The sequence below is a fragment of the Panthera onca genome, chromosome F1 (genome assembly GCF_046562875.1).
Source record: "Panthera onca isolate mPanOnc1 chromosome F1, mPanOnc1 haplotype 2, whole genome shotgun sequence".
Classification (NCBI taxonomy): domain Eukaryota; kingdom Metazoa; phylum Chordata; class Mammalia; order Carnivora; family Felidae; genus Panthera; species Panthera onca.
This window is the reverse complement of record NC_138355.1, coordinates 30,268,041-30,284,711: the sequence shown is the minus strand read 5'-3', so window position 1 is coordinate 30,284,711 and position 16,671 is coordinate 30,268,041. Positions and strand designations below refer to the sequence as shown.

The 16,671-nt window shown below is 43.5% G+C and overlaps 1 long non-coding RNA gene across 4 annotated transcripts in view; it reads right to left on the bottom strand.

Annotated features, from left to right (window-relative positions):
* The window catches only part of LOC132686184 (uncharacterized), a 70,237-nt gene that overhangs the window by 36,099 nt on the left and 17,467 nt on the right, over positions 1-16,671 (bottom strand). For all 4 annotated transcript variants that reach the window (XR_009613497.1, XR_009613499.1, XR_009613498.1 and 1 more), the window contains exon 2: positions 8,902-9,000. This is a non-coding gene — a long non-coding RNA (uncharacterized LOC132686184). The remainder of the gene's footprint in view (positions 1-8,901; positions 9,001-16,671) is intronic.

Genomic DNA, 16,671 nt, shown 5'->3' with positions numbered 1-16,671 from the left:
GATCCTTCCCTAGAGACTTTGAGGGATAAGAGCCCCACCAACACTTTAATTTCAAACTTCTGTTCTCCAGAACTATGAGAGAATACATTTCTCTTGTTTAAAGCCACCAAGTTTGTGGTAATTCGTTATGGCAACTGTAGGAAACTAACACAGCCTTCTAACTTGATACTAATCCTTGAGGACCCAAAAACTCACTATAGTCTACAGGTCCACCAGGGGCTTATAGAGGACAGGAAATATGATGTTTTGGCCCAAGGCTCACCCAATAGTGAGCTCAAGAGGTCCACAGACTCATTATATGCTTATTTCCCAAGTTTCTGAATGTATAATTGGAACAGACATCCTAGGCAACTGAGAGAATCACTACACCGCCTTCGTGACCCACGGAGTAATGGCTATTGTAGGAACAGCTAAGTAAAGCATCCTGGAGCATCCTCTCCTAATGAGAATAATAAATGAAAACCAATACTGCATCCTCGGGGGAGTTGTCAACTTTAGTGACACTCTCAAAGACTTGAAAGATCCCAAGGCAGCAATTACTTTCACATTGCCATTTAACACGTGGACAGTGGATGAGGAAGGTAGATAAATTTTGGAGAATGATTATAGATTATCATAAATCAATCAGGCATTTTTTTGAAGTTGCTTTTCCAATTTGGTATATATATTGGAGCAAATCATCTCAGACTCTGACTCCTAATATAGAGCTATTGATCCAGTGGATGCTTTGTTTCCCCCTCTATTAATTTACAAGACCCACCAGCAGCCATTTGCTTTCAACTGGCAAGGATTTGCCTCAGGGCTATATCAACTTTCGTGCCTTCTGCATAATCTAGGCCAAAGATATCTTGGTGATCTTAACATTCTACATAAATTATGATGTTCCATTAATTGATGGCATGCTAATTGGACCCAAGGCACACAAAGTAGCAAACACCACAGATACCTTACTTGCATGCATGCATGCCATAGGGTAGGAGAGAAACCTCATGAAAATGCAGGGGCTTTTTTTTCTTGGTTTTAGAAACAATATGCACCAATTTTGATGTGTTACTACAGCCCATTTACTGAATAACCCAAAAGCTGCCAGTTTTGAATAGTGCCCAAAGCAAGAGGTTCTACAGCAATTTTTGGTCATATGACATAACAGATCCAGCCACATTCCAAGTATTAGTGGCAAAGAGAGATGCTTACTTCTAGCAAGTTCTAATAGAAGAATCACAATGTAGACTCCTGGGGTTTGGGAGCAAAGCTATGCTCTCTCCTTCAGATAACAATTCTTTTTTCTTTAAAGAAACAGAGCTACAGGGCCCTGGTAGGGACATTTGGGACATTAAGTGACAATACAAAGTGAGCTGCTCATCATGAACTGGGTGATATCTGATCCAGCAACTTATAAATTGAGAGTATGCTCAGCAGCAATGACCATCAGTAGAAATAACGACTAAGAAATAGGACTCAAGAAAATTCTAAAGACACAAGTAATTTGTATGAGCTGTGCCTTAGACTCCCACAGCACCTAGTCCTGTGACGTTGCCTCCTTTTCCTCAGTATATAACTATGATGTCAGCAGGAGTTCATTATGATCAGCTGACTGAGGGGGAAAAACTCAGATCAGGTTTATACGTGGTTCCACACAGCATGAACCAGAGGGGGACTGCTACAGCGTAATAGCCCAAATCAGATGCAAGTTAAGACAGTAGTAAAGGGAAATCCTTCCAGTGTGCAAAATGAAAGAAGTGTATTTGGTTATCGACCCTGTCAGTACTGAAAATAGGCACTGATTCATGGACAGTGGATGGATGATTAGGGAATTGAAAAGGACAGGAAGGGGAGATTGGTGACAGGAGGACTGGAAAAGGTATAGAGATGGATGTCTTGAAGTGGGCACGGAGTAAAGATGTGTGTTTTGCTTGTATATGCTCACCGCATAGAAGGCTGTCAAAAACTCAAGATGGTATGTTGACCTATTCTGTGGATCTCAGCCAGATACTCCAGTGCTTAATGAATTCAAGTCCAAAGTAGTCATGGCAACAGGAATAGAAGCTCCTCATGGGCTCAACAATATAGACATCTTCTCACCGAGGTTGATATGGCTACTGCCACTGTTGACAGCCTAACCTGCCAACAGTGAAAACCTACACAGAGTTCCTGGGCAGGGAGAGCCACCAGCCACCTGGACCCACCAGCCACCTCGCCCATCTGGTGGCAGATTCATTACATTGGGTCCTTTCCATTATGGAGGAAGCAGCAAAGAATAGACAAAGTCAGTGAAATCAAAGTAAAAGCAAACCTGCTGCATCTTGCATCTGCTGCCACAAGGAAGGAAGCACGACTCTTGGTTGTGCCCCTTTGGGTTCTGGAGGCAACACATTACACCCCTAGAAATGCTATTCCAGCTAATATACTAGGTGACACTGAAGGCTTCCAGCTTATTAACATGCAGCAGGAGATACACAGGAAAGAGCCCTGCAGCAAGTCCAGGCCATGCAGCAATCAGCCCTGCCACCTCAGCCACACGATTCACCAGATCTTATGCTGCTGGGTTGCACTGGTGGATTTCCCCTAGTGCAGTAAGGAGTCTATGGCAAGCTCTAGAAAAAAAATCACAGTGCAGATTTCTCAGACTCTGGGGTGGATTCATGTTACATCAGAGAAGTATGTGTCCTTTGAGAAAGAGCTCTAGGTGTACGACTAGGTCCTAGTAGGAATGGAACACTTGACCTTGAGATATGAAGTATCCATGATTCTGGAACTGCTAATGAGCTGTATTCTGTCACATTCACTAAGTCATAAAGTCAGGTTGGTCCAGCAAAATTTATCATAAATTGACCATGGTACATCCTGGATTAAGCCCAAGCAGGGCTTGAAGGCATAAGATAGCTGCATACCTACATGGCCTAGACCCCATGTCTCCACCCAGATAGTTACACTGGGTTGTACCTCAGACCATATGAGAGATCCCACGAGACCGGCTGAAAGACCTGTCTGAACTTGGTTTATGAATAGGTTAGTTTAGTCTGTGGGTATTTCAAGAGGTAGCCTTAAAAGACAGTGGAAAGGGAAAATCTTCCCAATGAGCAGTATACCTGGCCATCCAGTCTTTATGGAAGGAGAAGGGGCCCAGTGTGAAAATATATGTAGATTCCCAGGCAGTGATGTCTGGTCAAAAGCCTAGAAGGAAAAGAACTGAAAGATCAGAGGCGAAGAGGTCTGCGGTAGGATGAAGGTGTGGGCACAAAGTGTGAAGATTTTTGAGTCACACATTAATGCCCACACTGAGAGTGAGTGCCTCTTTCAATGTGCACCCATAGACATCTCTCTTGGCTCACTCTAGCCCGCACCCTGCTCAAAAATCACCACACTCTATTGTTGAAGCCTGTACAGACTCAGGCAAAAGGGACAGGTGGAACATAGCAGAATGTACTATGTTTTAAAACTGCCACACAGACCCTGTGCTTAACATAGATGCTTTGATGGTCGATGTCAATGACATATGAAGAGGCTTCCATTCTATCCCACAGTCAACAAATGGGACCTGAGTGAAATGTATGCTGTTTTCCTAAGAAGAAAGTTTGCGATGCCCAGATCTAAGTCATTATAACGTTCCTCCCAACTACCATGAAGTATTATAGAAAGCATACCTCTATCCAGTTCCATGGGTTATTATTCATATTTAAATTTCATAAATGGAATCAATGTAACTGCCTATAAAAGTGTTTCAATGCACTCATTTTGAGAATGTCTTAGATGATATTCTTGGTAAGATCGAGATTAGATCATCTTGAATTGGACACTTATGATAAAAAGTTCTCCAAATGTAAAAACAGAACTACCTTACAACCCAGCAATTGCACTGCTAGGTATTTATCCAATGGACGCAGGTATGCTGTTTCGAAGGGGCACATGCACCCCGATGTTTATAGCAGCACTATTAACAATAGCCAAAGTATGGAAAGAGCCCAAGTGTCCATCGATGGATGAATGGATAAAGAAGATATGATATAGAGGTGCCTGGGTGGCTCAGTTGGATAGGCATCTGACTTCAGCTCAGGTCATGATCTCACGGTTTGTGGGTTCAAGCCCCGCGTCAGGCTCTGTGCTGACAGCTCAGAGCCTGGAGCCTGCTTCAGATTCTGTCTCTCTCTCTCTCTTTCTCTCTCTCTCTCTCTCTCTCTGCTCTTCTCTCTCAAAAATAAATAAACATTAAAAATTTTTTAAAAAGAAGATGTGGTATATATATACAATGGAGATTCCTCGGCAATCAAAAAGAATGAGATCTTGCCATTTGCAACTACATGGATGGAACTAGAGGGTATTATGCTAAGCGAAATTAGTCAGAGAAAGACAAATATCATATGACCTCACTCATATGAGGACTTAAGACACAGAACAGCTGAAGACAAGGGAAGGGAAGCAAAAATAACATAAAAACAGGGAGGGGAACAAAAACATAAAGACTCTTAAATATGGAGAACAAACAGAGGGTTACTGGAGGGGTTGTGGGAGGGGGGATGAGCTAAATGGATAAGAGGCATTAGGGAAACTACTCCTGAAATCATGGTTGCACTATATGCTAACTGACTTGGATGTAAATTTTAAAAAAATAATAAATTAAACAAAATGGTAAAAAAAAGAAAAAAAGTTCTCCAAATGTGCTTTTTGACTTAATAAAATTTGGCATTTGTGATAATGAGGTGATATTGTTAGACATACCTGTCTGGTTGCTCCTGTTACTGTAAGGAACCCTGTGTCTGGCTCCAAAGACTGGCTATAAAAGGTGTGGAAGTTGCTAGGTCGTCCTGGAGAGGATTCTATCAAAGCAATCCATGAATGTGTCAAGCCAAACAAAAGAGATGTAAAGAATGGCTCAGACCGTGGCCATCTTGGGAAAGCTAAATGGTAGTAAGAATAGCTAACATCTAGTGAATCCTTACCACGCGCCAGCCATGTTTCTGAGCACTTTCCATGTTTTGTCTCCTTTGAACTTCATAGTAACCATATCGAAGGTTCATTATTATTATTTCACAGATGAGAAGAGTGAGGCTCAGTTTGAGCAAGTTGCCAAGAATTAGTAAGTGGCAGAGTTGGAATCCCAATGCTGTTTTGTCTCGTTAAGAGGTGAGCAGAAGGAGCAAAACACAATAATATAAAGGCAGCAGGTTAGAAGTAAAAGCTATCAAAAGAATGGGGTGGGGTAGAGGGATGAAGCAGGTGAGATCAGGAGGCTCAGGAAATGAAGTTCACAAGCACTACACATGTAGGAGCCATGGGTACTTTACCAGGGCAGGAGCAGTTCCGATGAAGCACTGTGCCAGGAAGGAGCTAAGGCAGAATCTAAAGTAATTCAGGGGCGCCTGGGTGGCTCAGTCTGTTAAGCATCTGACTTCCGCTCAGGTCATGACCTCGGGGTTTGTGAGTTCCAGCTCCGAGGTGCTAATGGTGCTAACAGCTCGGAGCCTGGAACCCGCTTAGGATTCTGTGTTTCCCTCTCTGTCTGTCCCTCCCCCACTCACGTTCTCTTTCTCTCTCAAAAATAAACATAAACAATTTAAAGTAATTCAAAGTCATAGAACCAATATCACACAAGTATAGAGGCACATGCACAAGTGTGGCATTACCATATTCCTTGTGTGAGATGTTCCTCTTAGGTGTCACAATAACAAAAGTCATTCTAGAAATTACATTTAGAGATACTTAGTATCTTGGGCTACATCTGAGAGGCCCTAAAACATAAAGAAATATTTGAGGTGCCTGGGTGGCTCAGTTGGTTAAAGCGTCCAACTTCGGCCCCGGTCATGATCTCACAGTTTGTGGGTTTGAGCCCCGCGTCGGGCCCTGTGCTAACAGCTCAGACAGAATCAGAGCCTGCCTCAGATTCTGTGTCTCCCACTCTCTCTCTGCCCCTCCCTTGCTGGCACTGTCTCTCCCTCTCTCTCAAAAATAAATAAACATGAAAAGAAATTTTTTAAGTAAAGAAATGCTTCTTCTCTGGTCCAACAGCTACTGAATTGTTTTATTTTATAGTTCTACATGGTTGATACGCACCAGAAATGACTTTGTATAACCTATGCCTTTGCTGGCTAAGTTAACACAGAGAACATTCGTCTTGCTGAGTGTTCAATAGCATATACTCATTTTATAGGAAGTTGTAAATTTGCCCTCCAGTAAGTTAGTGTCTAGCCTTACACAGTAGTCGAGCTCTTTTTAAAAAGTGTACAAATTAAAGTTTTTGGTAAACTATGTCTTAAATATCTGCTTAATTCAACTGATTGATTCTTTAGGAATATCAAAGAACACACTGCCTCAATTTTTTTTAATGTTTCATATTCTAAGTCATCTTAGAGTAGGGAAAAACCTGTGTTGGCCTTTCTATTTTCAGCCCCACCATGGGGTTTGAGTCACCATTTTCCAGCCCCAATGAATTAGAGATAAGGGGAGAAAGGCACAAAAAAGGTTATCAGGAAACAGGGTTATCTTGTCTGTTTGCTCTGCTCCCCCCTAGCACCTTTCGGTGGTTGCTCTTGCCTGAGCATTCTCCTAGTTTCCATCTGCCTCCCACCCCCCAACCCACAACATGCTGTTGGAATGGAAACACAGAAGGCATTTGGCTGAGAGTTATTTGGGAAGGCCAAATCTAAACCACACTGGTGACCAGGTGTTTAGTGGAAGTCAAACTACATGTATGGCAAGAAGTGGGGCTGAGCAGGGGAATCTCCAAGACCACAGAGGATGAGGTGGGCACAAGGGACCAGGCATTAACTGTCAGAACAATCCAGCTGGGATAACAGGTGGTGTTGCAGGAGGTGGGGGCAGTACACAGCAGGGATTTGGGGAACATAAGATCCCTGGAGATCCAGACGTGCAGATCTCAGCAGTGGGTTGTCTGGCAGCTCAGAGCAGCCTCTTTGCACCATATGAAACAGTGGTGCATATGAAACTTTAGACCATATGAAAGAGTGGGGCACTCAGCTTGGACAGGGACTTGTCTGAGAGGACCGTCCTGCCATCATCCATCCTGATCTGTGAGAAACTGGAGGTGCCCCGACAGCTTAGTAAGAGAGTAATACCACATTTAGTTCAGCAAGTCAAAGATCAGGGGGCGCCTGGATGGCTCAGTCGGTTGAGCTTCTGACTTTGGCTCAGCTTGTGAGTTCGAGCCCCGCCATCAGGCTCTGTGCTCACAGCTCAGAGCCTGGAGCCTGCTTCAGATTGTGTCTCCCTCTCTCTCTGCCCCTCCCCTGCTTGTGCTCTGTCTCTCTCTCAAAAATAAATAAACATTAAAAAAATATTAAGAGCAAGTCAAAGACCAGCAACTGAGTATGCTTATAATAATTTAAATGATTTTTTAAATACTTATTTTTGGGAGAGTGCAAGCAGGGGAGGAGCAGAGAGAGGGAGACGGAGGACCTGAACTGGGCTCTGTGTTGACAGGCTGGAGGCAGTGAGCCTGATGTGGCCAGTGAGGTCTGTGACACTGAGCAGTATGGCTGTGCTGTGAATGGTGTCACCCAGAAAGAATGTTGCTCCCAAGTGGGTGACAGGTAGGGAATGGGTTATTGAGGGTCTCAGGTGTAATGAATGTCCTGACGGGTCCCATGAGACCAAAGATTAAAGAGGGTGTATCCCTTATGTATCATATAGCTTTAAGAATGCTGTAACTCAGGGATCTATAAAGCCCTAAGTCAAGCAGAGGGACAGGTGGAGGGAGAGGCAGGTGTGATAAACCTGAGAAGAGAGGCCGGTATTCAAAGCCAAGAGGCCAACGTGAGGCTAACAGTGGGCACCGAGCATGAAGCAGAGACACTCTGGGAGTACATGCTATTCAGGAATGGGTGGGGTGTGCATGCACACAGGGAGGCAGGTGGGGTGCACACCCAGGGAGGCAGGCTGACAAATATGTGACTCGGGGCCATGGTCAGGGGTTGGTTTCTTTGGAGCTGCCTAAGGAGGGATGTAAGATCGGGACCCTAAACACTTCCTCTAGACAAGTGGTTTTACAAGGCAGATAAAGACGCCAATTAAAGGTAAATACAGAAGTGGTTTTACTGCCACCTCCCTTAGCCTCCAGATCTGGTGGGCACAGGGGTGAGTACGGTTTACAGCTCTGGCCACTGCTGGCAAGGTGCAGAGCATGCTGGGAGCAGAGGGGTTTGCCATCCTGGCCTCCCTCAGGGCCCCAGGCAGCCTGGGTCCACCTCCCCCAGTCAGAGGAGGGTTACAGTGAGACAGCAAGGTACAGCAAGGTACAACAACCCAGGTGGAGTTCATGTTCGATTACCCCAGGCCACCAGAAAGAAAACCAGAGATCATCTCCTTTATGGAACTAACCAACTACAATTCTTGTGTTACTGAGTACAGCCAGGCATCCTCGGCCTGGGTCACCATGAACAGGATGACCACATCTTCATCATTCAAACTAGACACCTTTCAGGGAAAGGAGGCCTGTTACTCATGTTGGTGAAGCAGGTGTAAACTTGGACATCTCCAGAAAATTGAGGCCTATACCCACCCAATACATACACACTAAGCCAGTCTTTCAATTTTATTATAAAAATCTAGTCATGCTCTTGAAGTCAAACACAAGATTTGAGTCTAACGTGGGATTCACAGGTAAATTACAAGTTGCCCTGTTAAATTTGAATTTCAGATGAATGAATAAATTTTTTGTTATGAATATGCCCCCAAATATTGCATGGTGCATATACTAAAATTATTCATTCTTTATTTGAAGCGAAAATCAAATTGGGTGTTCTGCATTTTTATTTGCTACCGACAACCCTGGTCTAAAGTTAAGCCACTGTATTATATGCTAATTCCACCTTATTGCTTATGTTCAAGGCCATCCTCTGGTTGCCAAAAGGAGAAAGTAGAGGGTACCATCCCAATTAACCCAGTTACCTGAGCTAATGCAATCAGTTTCCTTCAGTTTCTCTGGACTGCGAATAGGCTGCTACAAGGTCGTGGTACCTGGAGTGAGCTGGACGAGCAGGCGCTCGGCTGGAAGACAAGAAGCTGAGTGGATAAGCATATTCTCCCTGCTTCCTGTCTGTTTGTGCCTGAGCCAGGCTCAAGTACATTAGAATCACCTGGAGAGCTTTAAAAACCCACTGATGCTTGGGCCCCACTTCTGACCAATTAACTAAGAATCTATAGGGGTCAGGTCTGGCTTCTGTGGACTTCAAAAGCTCCCCAGGTGATTTTAATGTTCTAATGAGAACCATCATCCTATGCCCTCACTCTGGACCCCATGGCCTCCAGTTTTGCTTACTCAGTTTCCCCCCTTTGAATACTCTCTTGATAGTATTGGCTATAGTCCAGAAAACATGACTAGAACACATGTTCCATGTCAGCATGGTGGCATAGGAGGGCTTGACCAGAAGGGTTTCTTGACCATGTGGGACCTTGTCCCATGCTGACTCCTGGCTCCATCCAGGCCTCCCACCTGCTCCTGCCTCTCTTCAGCTTTGACATCCCCTCTCTCATTCTTATCTGCTCACAAACACATCAATTCCCAGTTTGCAGCTGGTCTCCCCTTCCGGCCCATCCAAGGGCTGGCCTCTTTGGCTTGGACCAAGGACCCCCTCTGGAGAACTGTCCCTGCAGGCCATGATGATGGCACTGGCTGCTGTCCAGGGCTCCACCCCTCCCTGATTTCACCTCTGGGTCGGGGGAGTTGGGGAGCAACCTTCAGCCTTTAGGCATAGAAAAAATCCAGACTTTGCATTTCCAGAATGGGGATTGGTAGACCCCTTGAGGGTGGTGTGGAGTGAATTTCCTTCTGACAAGCTAGCTGGATAAGCAGTGGTTTGCTTTCCAAATGGGTAGCAGGAAGGGCCTGGCAGTGGCATACTGCCTAGACATCGTTGAAAATTGACTCTCCTGCTCTCTCTGGAATTTGACCCAGTGAAGTCAAATGAGCTTTGGGCAATGACCAGCTCAGAGTCCCGAGCAAGATAGAGCAAGCAGGATAGAGCTTTGGATTATTTATTCTTTGAGTGCCTGCCATGTGCCAATTATGCTATGTGCATAGTGAATGGAATAGACATGGCCCCTGGAGCCCACGACTCTTACCATCTAGTTAGAAATAATTGGAAATACGAAAAACACAGAAGAAAACTGGGATAGAAATAGTGCAGCTGAAGAGGGTGAAATGCACAGTGATTTTCCAATGGAGCATTTCACCCAGGGGACAATCAACCCACCCTCACCGTCTCCGAGGTGCAAAGCCACACACACTCACATTGCTTGACCAAACAACAGGCTAGTGCAAATGGAGCTATTTATCAAACCGAAATGTTTACACAGCAACTATAAATTTGTTTAGGAAGAATCCGCCATTCACAACTGTCTACTGAACAGATGCTCGAGAGCATTCGTCTGTCACTGCCAGCATTTCTCAGTCAAGAGGAGGGAGCGGGTTTGAACGTCCACAGCTCCTGGAACTTCACACGCTCAGGCGCAGTCTTCGTCTGTCCCTAGAGGCTGCAGCTCCTCTCCCCAGCTCCCTTCACAAGGAACAATAATGATTTTAGAGGCATAATAAGGAGGGTTTGCACTGAATTATTAAACAATGGGGATTGAAGATGTGTTTTCTTTGACCTCCTTACCTCAGGCTTTTACCAGCCAGGGTTTTCTGGTACAGAGGCAAAGATATCCACAACACTGATGCAGATTATGTTCTCCTTCTTACAATATTTTCCATATTCATTTAAAACCCTTGCATTTTAAAACCCCTTTTGGTAAACTTTAAAACATCACATGCCCTCCTCTCATTTTCTGAAATTCAACGTAAATATCAAGGGGAACAAAGGCACCAGAACAAAGCACTGCTTTGTTTTCAGACCAAGCCCCCTCCAGATTCCGGTGGGCAGTACGTGGGAGTCTGAGCTCCCTCCCCCCACCTTCGGTTCCTAAGAATCATTGTTCTAAATGGTAATATTAACACTGTCCGTCTTCATTTGTGGGTAGCATCCCATTAACATGTTCGGTTGTACGTTTTCTCTGCGGTTGACATAAAATGATGACGCCGGCTTTAAACAAACAAATGAGAATGTATACAACCAAATGAGCCTTGTGTTTTTGAAATGGCCGCTGGGGAGGTCAACATAAGTTTCCAGGGCTAATGGCATTGCCCTGAAGCATTTTGGAGGGCTCACTTAAGTGCAGCACAGGGCAAGAAGCAGGAGCTTTGGGGGCAGGTGGCCTGGCAGCAAATCAAGTTCTGCCACTATTGAACCGTGACCTTGATCTAGTGGCTTAACCTCTCTCTGAGCCTCAGTTTTCTCATTGGTAAAATGGGAAAAAAGGAAACAAAAAATGTGTGTAGCCCGGTCAGCAATTATTAATTTCGTTTTATCACTAATGACATGTTCTTTGGAATTGCATTAAGAGATATTTGACAAGGATTTTTTTGGAAACTTCCAAGTCTTTAAAGTCCAGTTAGAAGAATAAAAAATAGAGGCGGCTGGGTGACTCCTGATTTTGGCTCAGATCATGATCTCACAGTGGTGAGATGGAGCCCTGCACTGGGTGTGGAGCCTGCTTAAGATTCTCTCTCTCCCTCTTCCTCTGCCCCTCCCCCACTCACATGCATATTCACCCCACTCCCCCGCCCACCCCCCATTGCCCCACTTCTCTTAAAAAAAAAAGGAAGAAGAAGAAGAAAAAGGAGTAACAAAGGGCTGGAAATTCTAGTTTGGGTGGGAAAAAAATATTTGCTGTTACAGTCAGGAGCCTAAAATCGTATGTGGCTCATTAGGTGGCTCTGAAGTCAACTCCAAAAGATGTTTCCAAAATGTTTGGCAAGATGATATATTCTCCTTAGAATTGTGTACGGGCTCGCTGGGTGGCCATTTAAAGTGGATACAACTCCTTTGAACGTTTAAGTTGTACTGTGTTAAAGAAATTTCTCTTTGCTTTATTGTCACACCACATATGTGGACCCTGCAACAAAGCCTTGATTACTGCAAATATGCCTTGTCATTTCCTCTGTGTCCTGACATACATCTTCCTTTTTTTTAACTGTGGTATGAAGCACTTAGAGGGTTTTTTCCCCCTTTTTAAATGTTCTCCCTTTAATTTCTGAAGCTTTGTAAGTGAAAAGGAAAATTAGACCCAATCCCCAGCCATCAAAAGCTATCGTCTTCATTGCACAGTTTCAGGAGGCTTTCAGGTTTCCATTTTCCTTGTCTCACCCCAGATGCCTGGCATACGAATAGCAGAAAAAACAAAATCTGTTGCATTTTTGGAATGTTATTAATGCGTAAGCAGCCCAGGGATTGCAACAGCTAAGATAGCCACACACACACACACACACACACACACACACACACACACACACACTTTTTTTTTTTTTTAATCCCAAGAGCAAAGACCAAAATTGTGCCTGAAGAACTTTGGAAGAATCCCCCAAATGCACTGTAATCCACTAATTTCCCTCTGATTGCCACCGCACCACCACCCAATCTCTATTTCCTGATAGGAAAACCTCTTTAGGATTAGACAATGATATTACACAATAGCACTATAAATCCGATGTTTGTGTAGAATTGAAATGGAACAGCTGAACGCCACCCTTCCTCCCATTAGGAACATCAGAATGGGAGTTAGTGAGGGGCAAAATCATCTGTTAGTGTCTCTGAGTGGATTTTAAAATTGTTTTCCCCAGGGTCTTCTATGAAGGTGTTCATCCAACTGAAAAAAAAATATGTCTATAAGCAATTCAACATTCAGCATGTCTGGCAATTCATGTTTTTTTTAAAGGATGAGAAAACGCAGCACCAAATGTGAATATGTATGCCGTGTAGGGGAACTTCTGAACCCTTCACTGTCGTCTTGAAGCTTTTAGGGTGGAAGCTTTCGAGGATGTCAGATTGTAAAAACCATTCTCCCATTTCTGGAACTTGAGGACATCTCTCTGAGCATAACAAACGTGAGGTCACAAATAAAGGTGCTTTGGGGCATCTGGGTGGCTCAGTCAGATAAGCATCCGACTTCGGCTCAGGTCGTGATCTCACGGTTCATGAGTTCGAGTCCCACATCGGCCTCACTGCTGTCAGTTCAGAGCCCACTTTGGATTCTCTGGTTCCGTCCCTCTGCCCTTCCCCTGCTTGTGCTCACTCTCTCTCTCTTTCAAATAAATAAACAGCAATAACAACAACAGATACAGGAAGGAAGAAGGCTAGAGTTAGCTCTGTAGTGCTGGAGTGGAATTGAAGTTATCTATGTGAACTCCTTGTTTTTTATGTAAATAGATAAATGAAATTTATATGTATTATGTGTGTATATGTAGATATATGCTTACATAGGCATACATATATACAGACATACATCCCCACGTTTCTATTCTATTCTATTCTATTCTATTCTATTCTGTTTTTCCATTTACCTGTATAATTTTCTAGCTCTATCTGCACAGTGCCTGGATGTAAAACATCCAAGGATACCTGGAATCCACATCTTGACTTCTAAATATGTGTAGAAGATACCAGATCTGTTAAAAAGGAACCAGCACTTTTTCAAGAAATGACGGATTCCAGGGCATGGTAGGCTAAAAAATGGCCCACCAAATGATATCTGATCACATCTTAATCCCTGGAACCTATAAATGCTATCTTATTTGGAAAAAGGATCTTTGCAGATATGATTGAGTTTCTCCCCAAAATGCGGAGAGTATCCCATATTATCTGGGCAGGAGAGAGGCAGAAAGAGATTACAGGCAGAAGAGGAGGAAAGAATGTCACCAAAGAGGTGGACAGTGGAGTGATGTGACCACAAGTCAAGGTATGCCAGCAGCCACCAGAAGTTAAGGAGAAGGCTAGGGATGAATTCTCTCCTAGAGCCTCTGGGGGATCTTCATCCTGCTGATATCTGGATTTTAGTCCAGTGATACTGATTTCAGACCTCCAGCCTCCAAACTTGTGAGAGAATAAATTTTGTTGTTTTAAGCCACAATTTGTTGTAGATAATTTGTTACAGCAGCCATAGGAACTAATATGGGGGTGAGGACAGTGAAGGTTTGGGATGAAGCCAGAACATCTTGTTGTGCCAGAAATTGAGGTAATGCTCAGGAATGGGGAGGACTTATCAGCCAGGACCCAACTTGGAGGGTCTCCCATTGGCCAAATTGAGGACAACTAAGAATCAAAACAAATATCAAGATGGGGGTGCCTGGGTGGCTTAGTTGGCTGAATGTGCAACTTTTGTTTCTGGCTCAGGTCATGATGCCAGGGTTGTGGGATTGAGCCCCACATTGGGCTCTGTGCTGAGCGTGGAGCCTGCTTAAGATTCTCTCTCTCTCTCTGCCCCTCCCCCACTTGTGCTCTCTCTCTCTCTCTCTCTCTCTCTCTCTCTAAATAAAAAATTTTTAATGTTAAAAACTAAATATCAAGATGAGTACATTAATCCATTATAAATAAAATTGGAGTCCATGAGTCTAAAATTATACAAACAAATAAGTGAAAAAGGACTCCACTTCACAGTGCAATGCCAGCTAATAAATACAGAAATAATGATGGAATTAGAAAAGCATCCTTTGGGGACACCTGGGTGGCTCAGTCGGTTAAGCATCCAACTTCGGCTCAGGTCATGATCTCACAGTTCGTGAGTTTGAGCCCCACATTGTGTTCTGTGCTGACAGCTCAGAGCCTGGAGCCTGCTTCGGATTCTGTGTCTCCCTCTCTCTCTGCCCCTCCCTGCCCGAAATAAATAAACATTAAAAATTTTTTAATAAAAAAAGAAAAGCACCTTTTGGAAATCATCATAATAAAAATTGATTTAGGCAAGATGCATCAATGGATACTAGAACTAGTGGATGAAAATGTGATGAGAAAGAGAATATTTACATCTCATAGAAACTACCAATGGAATATTTATTAATTCCTTCTTAATAAGTACAAAATGCTTATTTTTTGAGAAGGCTTTTTTTTTTTAATTTTTTTTTAACGTTTATTTATTTTTGAGACAGAGGGAGACAGAGCACGAACGGGGGAGGGTCAGAGAGAGAGGGAGACACAGAATCGGAAACAGGCTCCAGGCTCTGAGCTGTCAGCACAGAGCCCGACGCGGGGCTCGAACTCACGGACCGCCAGATTGTGACCTGAGCTGAAGTCGGATGCTTAACCGACTGAGCCACCCAGGCGCCCCGAGAAGACTTTTTTTTTAATTGAAGTATAATTAACATATAGTGTTACCTTAGTTTCAGCGTACAATGTGATGATTCAATAATTCTAAACGCAGTGCTCATCATGATAAGTGTTCTTTTAATCCCCTTCACCTATTTCACCCATCCCCCCATGCAGCTCCCCTCCAGTAACCAGGTAACCACCAGTTTGTTCTCTGTATTTGAGAGTGTGTTTTAGTACAAAGTACTTATTAGTTAACTTTACTATAGAGAAATTTGGTAAAAACCAGCTTAACCAGCTTAATAGGGTAAACAGACATCATGTACCCCTAATACGATACACTGAGAAGAACAAAGCATTCCTCTGTGGTGGCCCTGCTAAAAGCGCATGACCTAAAGTTAATTGGGAGAAAGTATCAGACAAAATCACATTGAGGAATATTCCACAAAACAATGGGCTGTTCTCTTTGCAAATGTCAGAGACACGCAGGACAAGGAAAGGCTAAGGAGACCAAAGAGATCTGAAAATTAAATGCAACCCATAATCCTGGATCGGATTCTAGACCCATAAAGGATATCATTGGGACAGATGGTAAAATTCAAATGTTGTTTGTGGATTCGATGGTAACATTGTATCCGTGTTTGCACTGTAGTTACCTGGGAGAATGTTTTTGTTTGAAGGAATTGCATAATAAAGTATTAAGGGATAATAGGACATTATGTTTACAACTTCCTCTCAAATTGTTCAGAAAAAATAAAGTCTGTATGTATATATATATATATATATATATATATATATATATATGCAAAGAGAATGAGAGACACGTGGTAAATGTTAACAATGGAGGAATCTGAACAAAGGGCATGTCGGAGTTCTTTGCAGTATTCTTACAACATTGTTGTAAGTCCGAAATTATTTCTAAAGAAAAGAAAGGTCATTATTCTCTCATGGTACCTTATCACTGGATTCAAAGAGTCCTTACGGAATGCTTACAGCATTTTTCAGCAAAGTCAAAGGGCGCTGGGGGGAGAGCAGATGACCGGGTTCTGCCACCTCTTTGTTGTCACCTTGTGCAGGTAACTGAAACTCTCTGAACCTCAGTGTCCTCGGCGTTATCGTTCTCTGCCTTTCTATGCCTAAGGCATTGGTTTCACCACTTGTCTTGCTTCAGATTTAAAAGGGACCACCAATGACCCAGTTAAAAATCATTGCCGCGGTGCCTGGGTGGCTCAGTTTGTTGAGCGTCTGACTTCAGCTCAAGTCACGATCTCACAGTTCGTGAGTTTGAGCCCTGCGTTGGGCTCTGTGTTGACAGCATAGAGCCTGGAGCCTGCTTTGAATTCTGCGTCTCCTTCTCTCTCTGCTCCTCCCCCACTCATGCTCTGTCTCTCTCTCCTTCAAAAATAAATTTTAAAAAAACATTAAAAAAAAATTATTGCCATGGCTGGCAAGCAGCTACTAATGGATGCCTCATCCCATTTCTTTCTGTGGCATAAAAAACATTCTAAAATTAAGATGGTGGTGATGGCTGACGAACTCTGTGAAA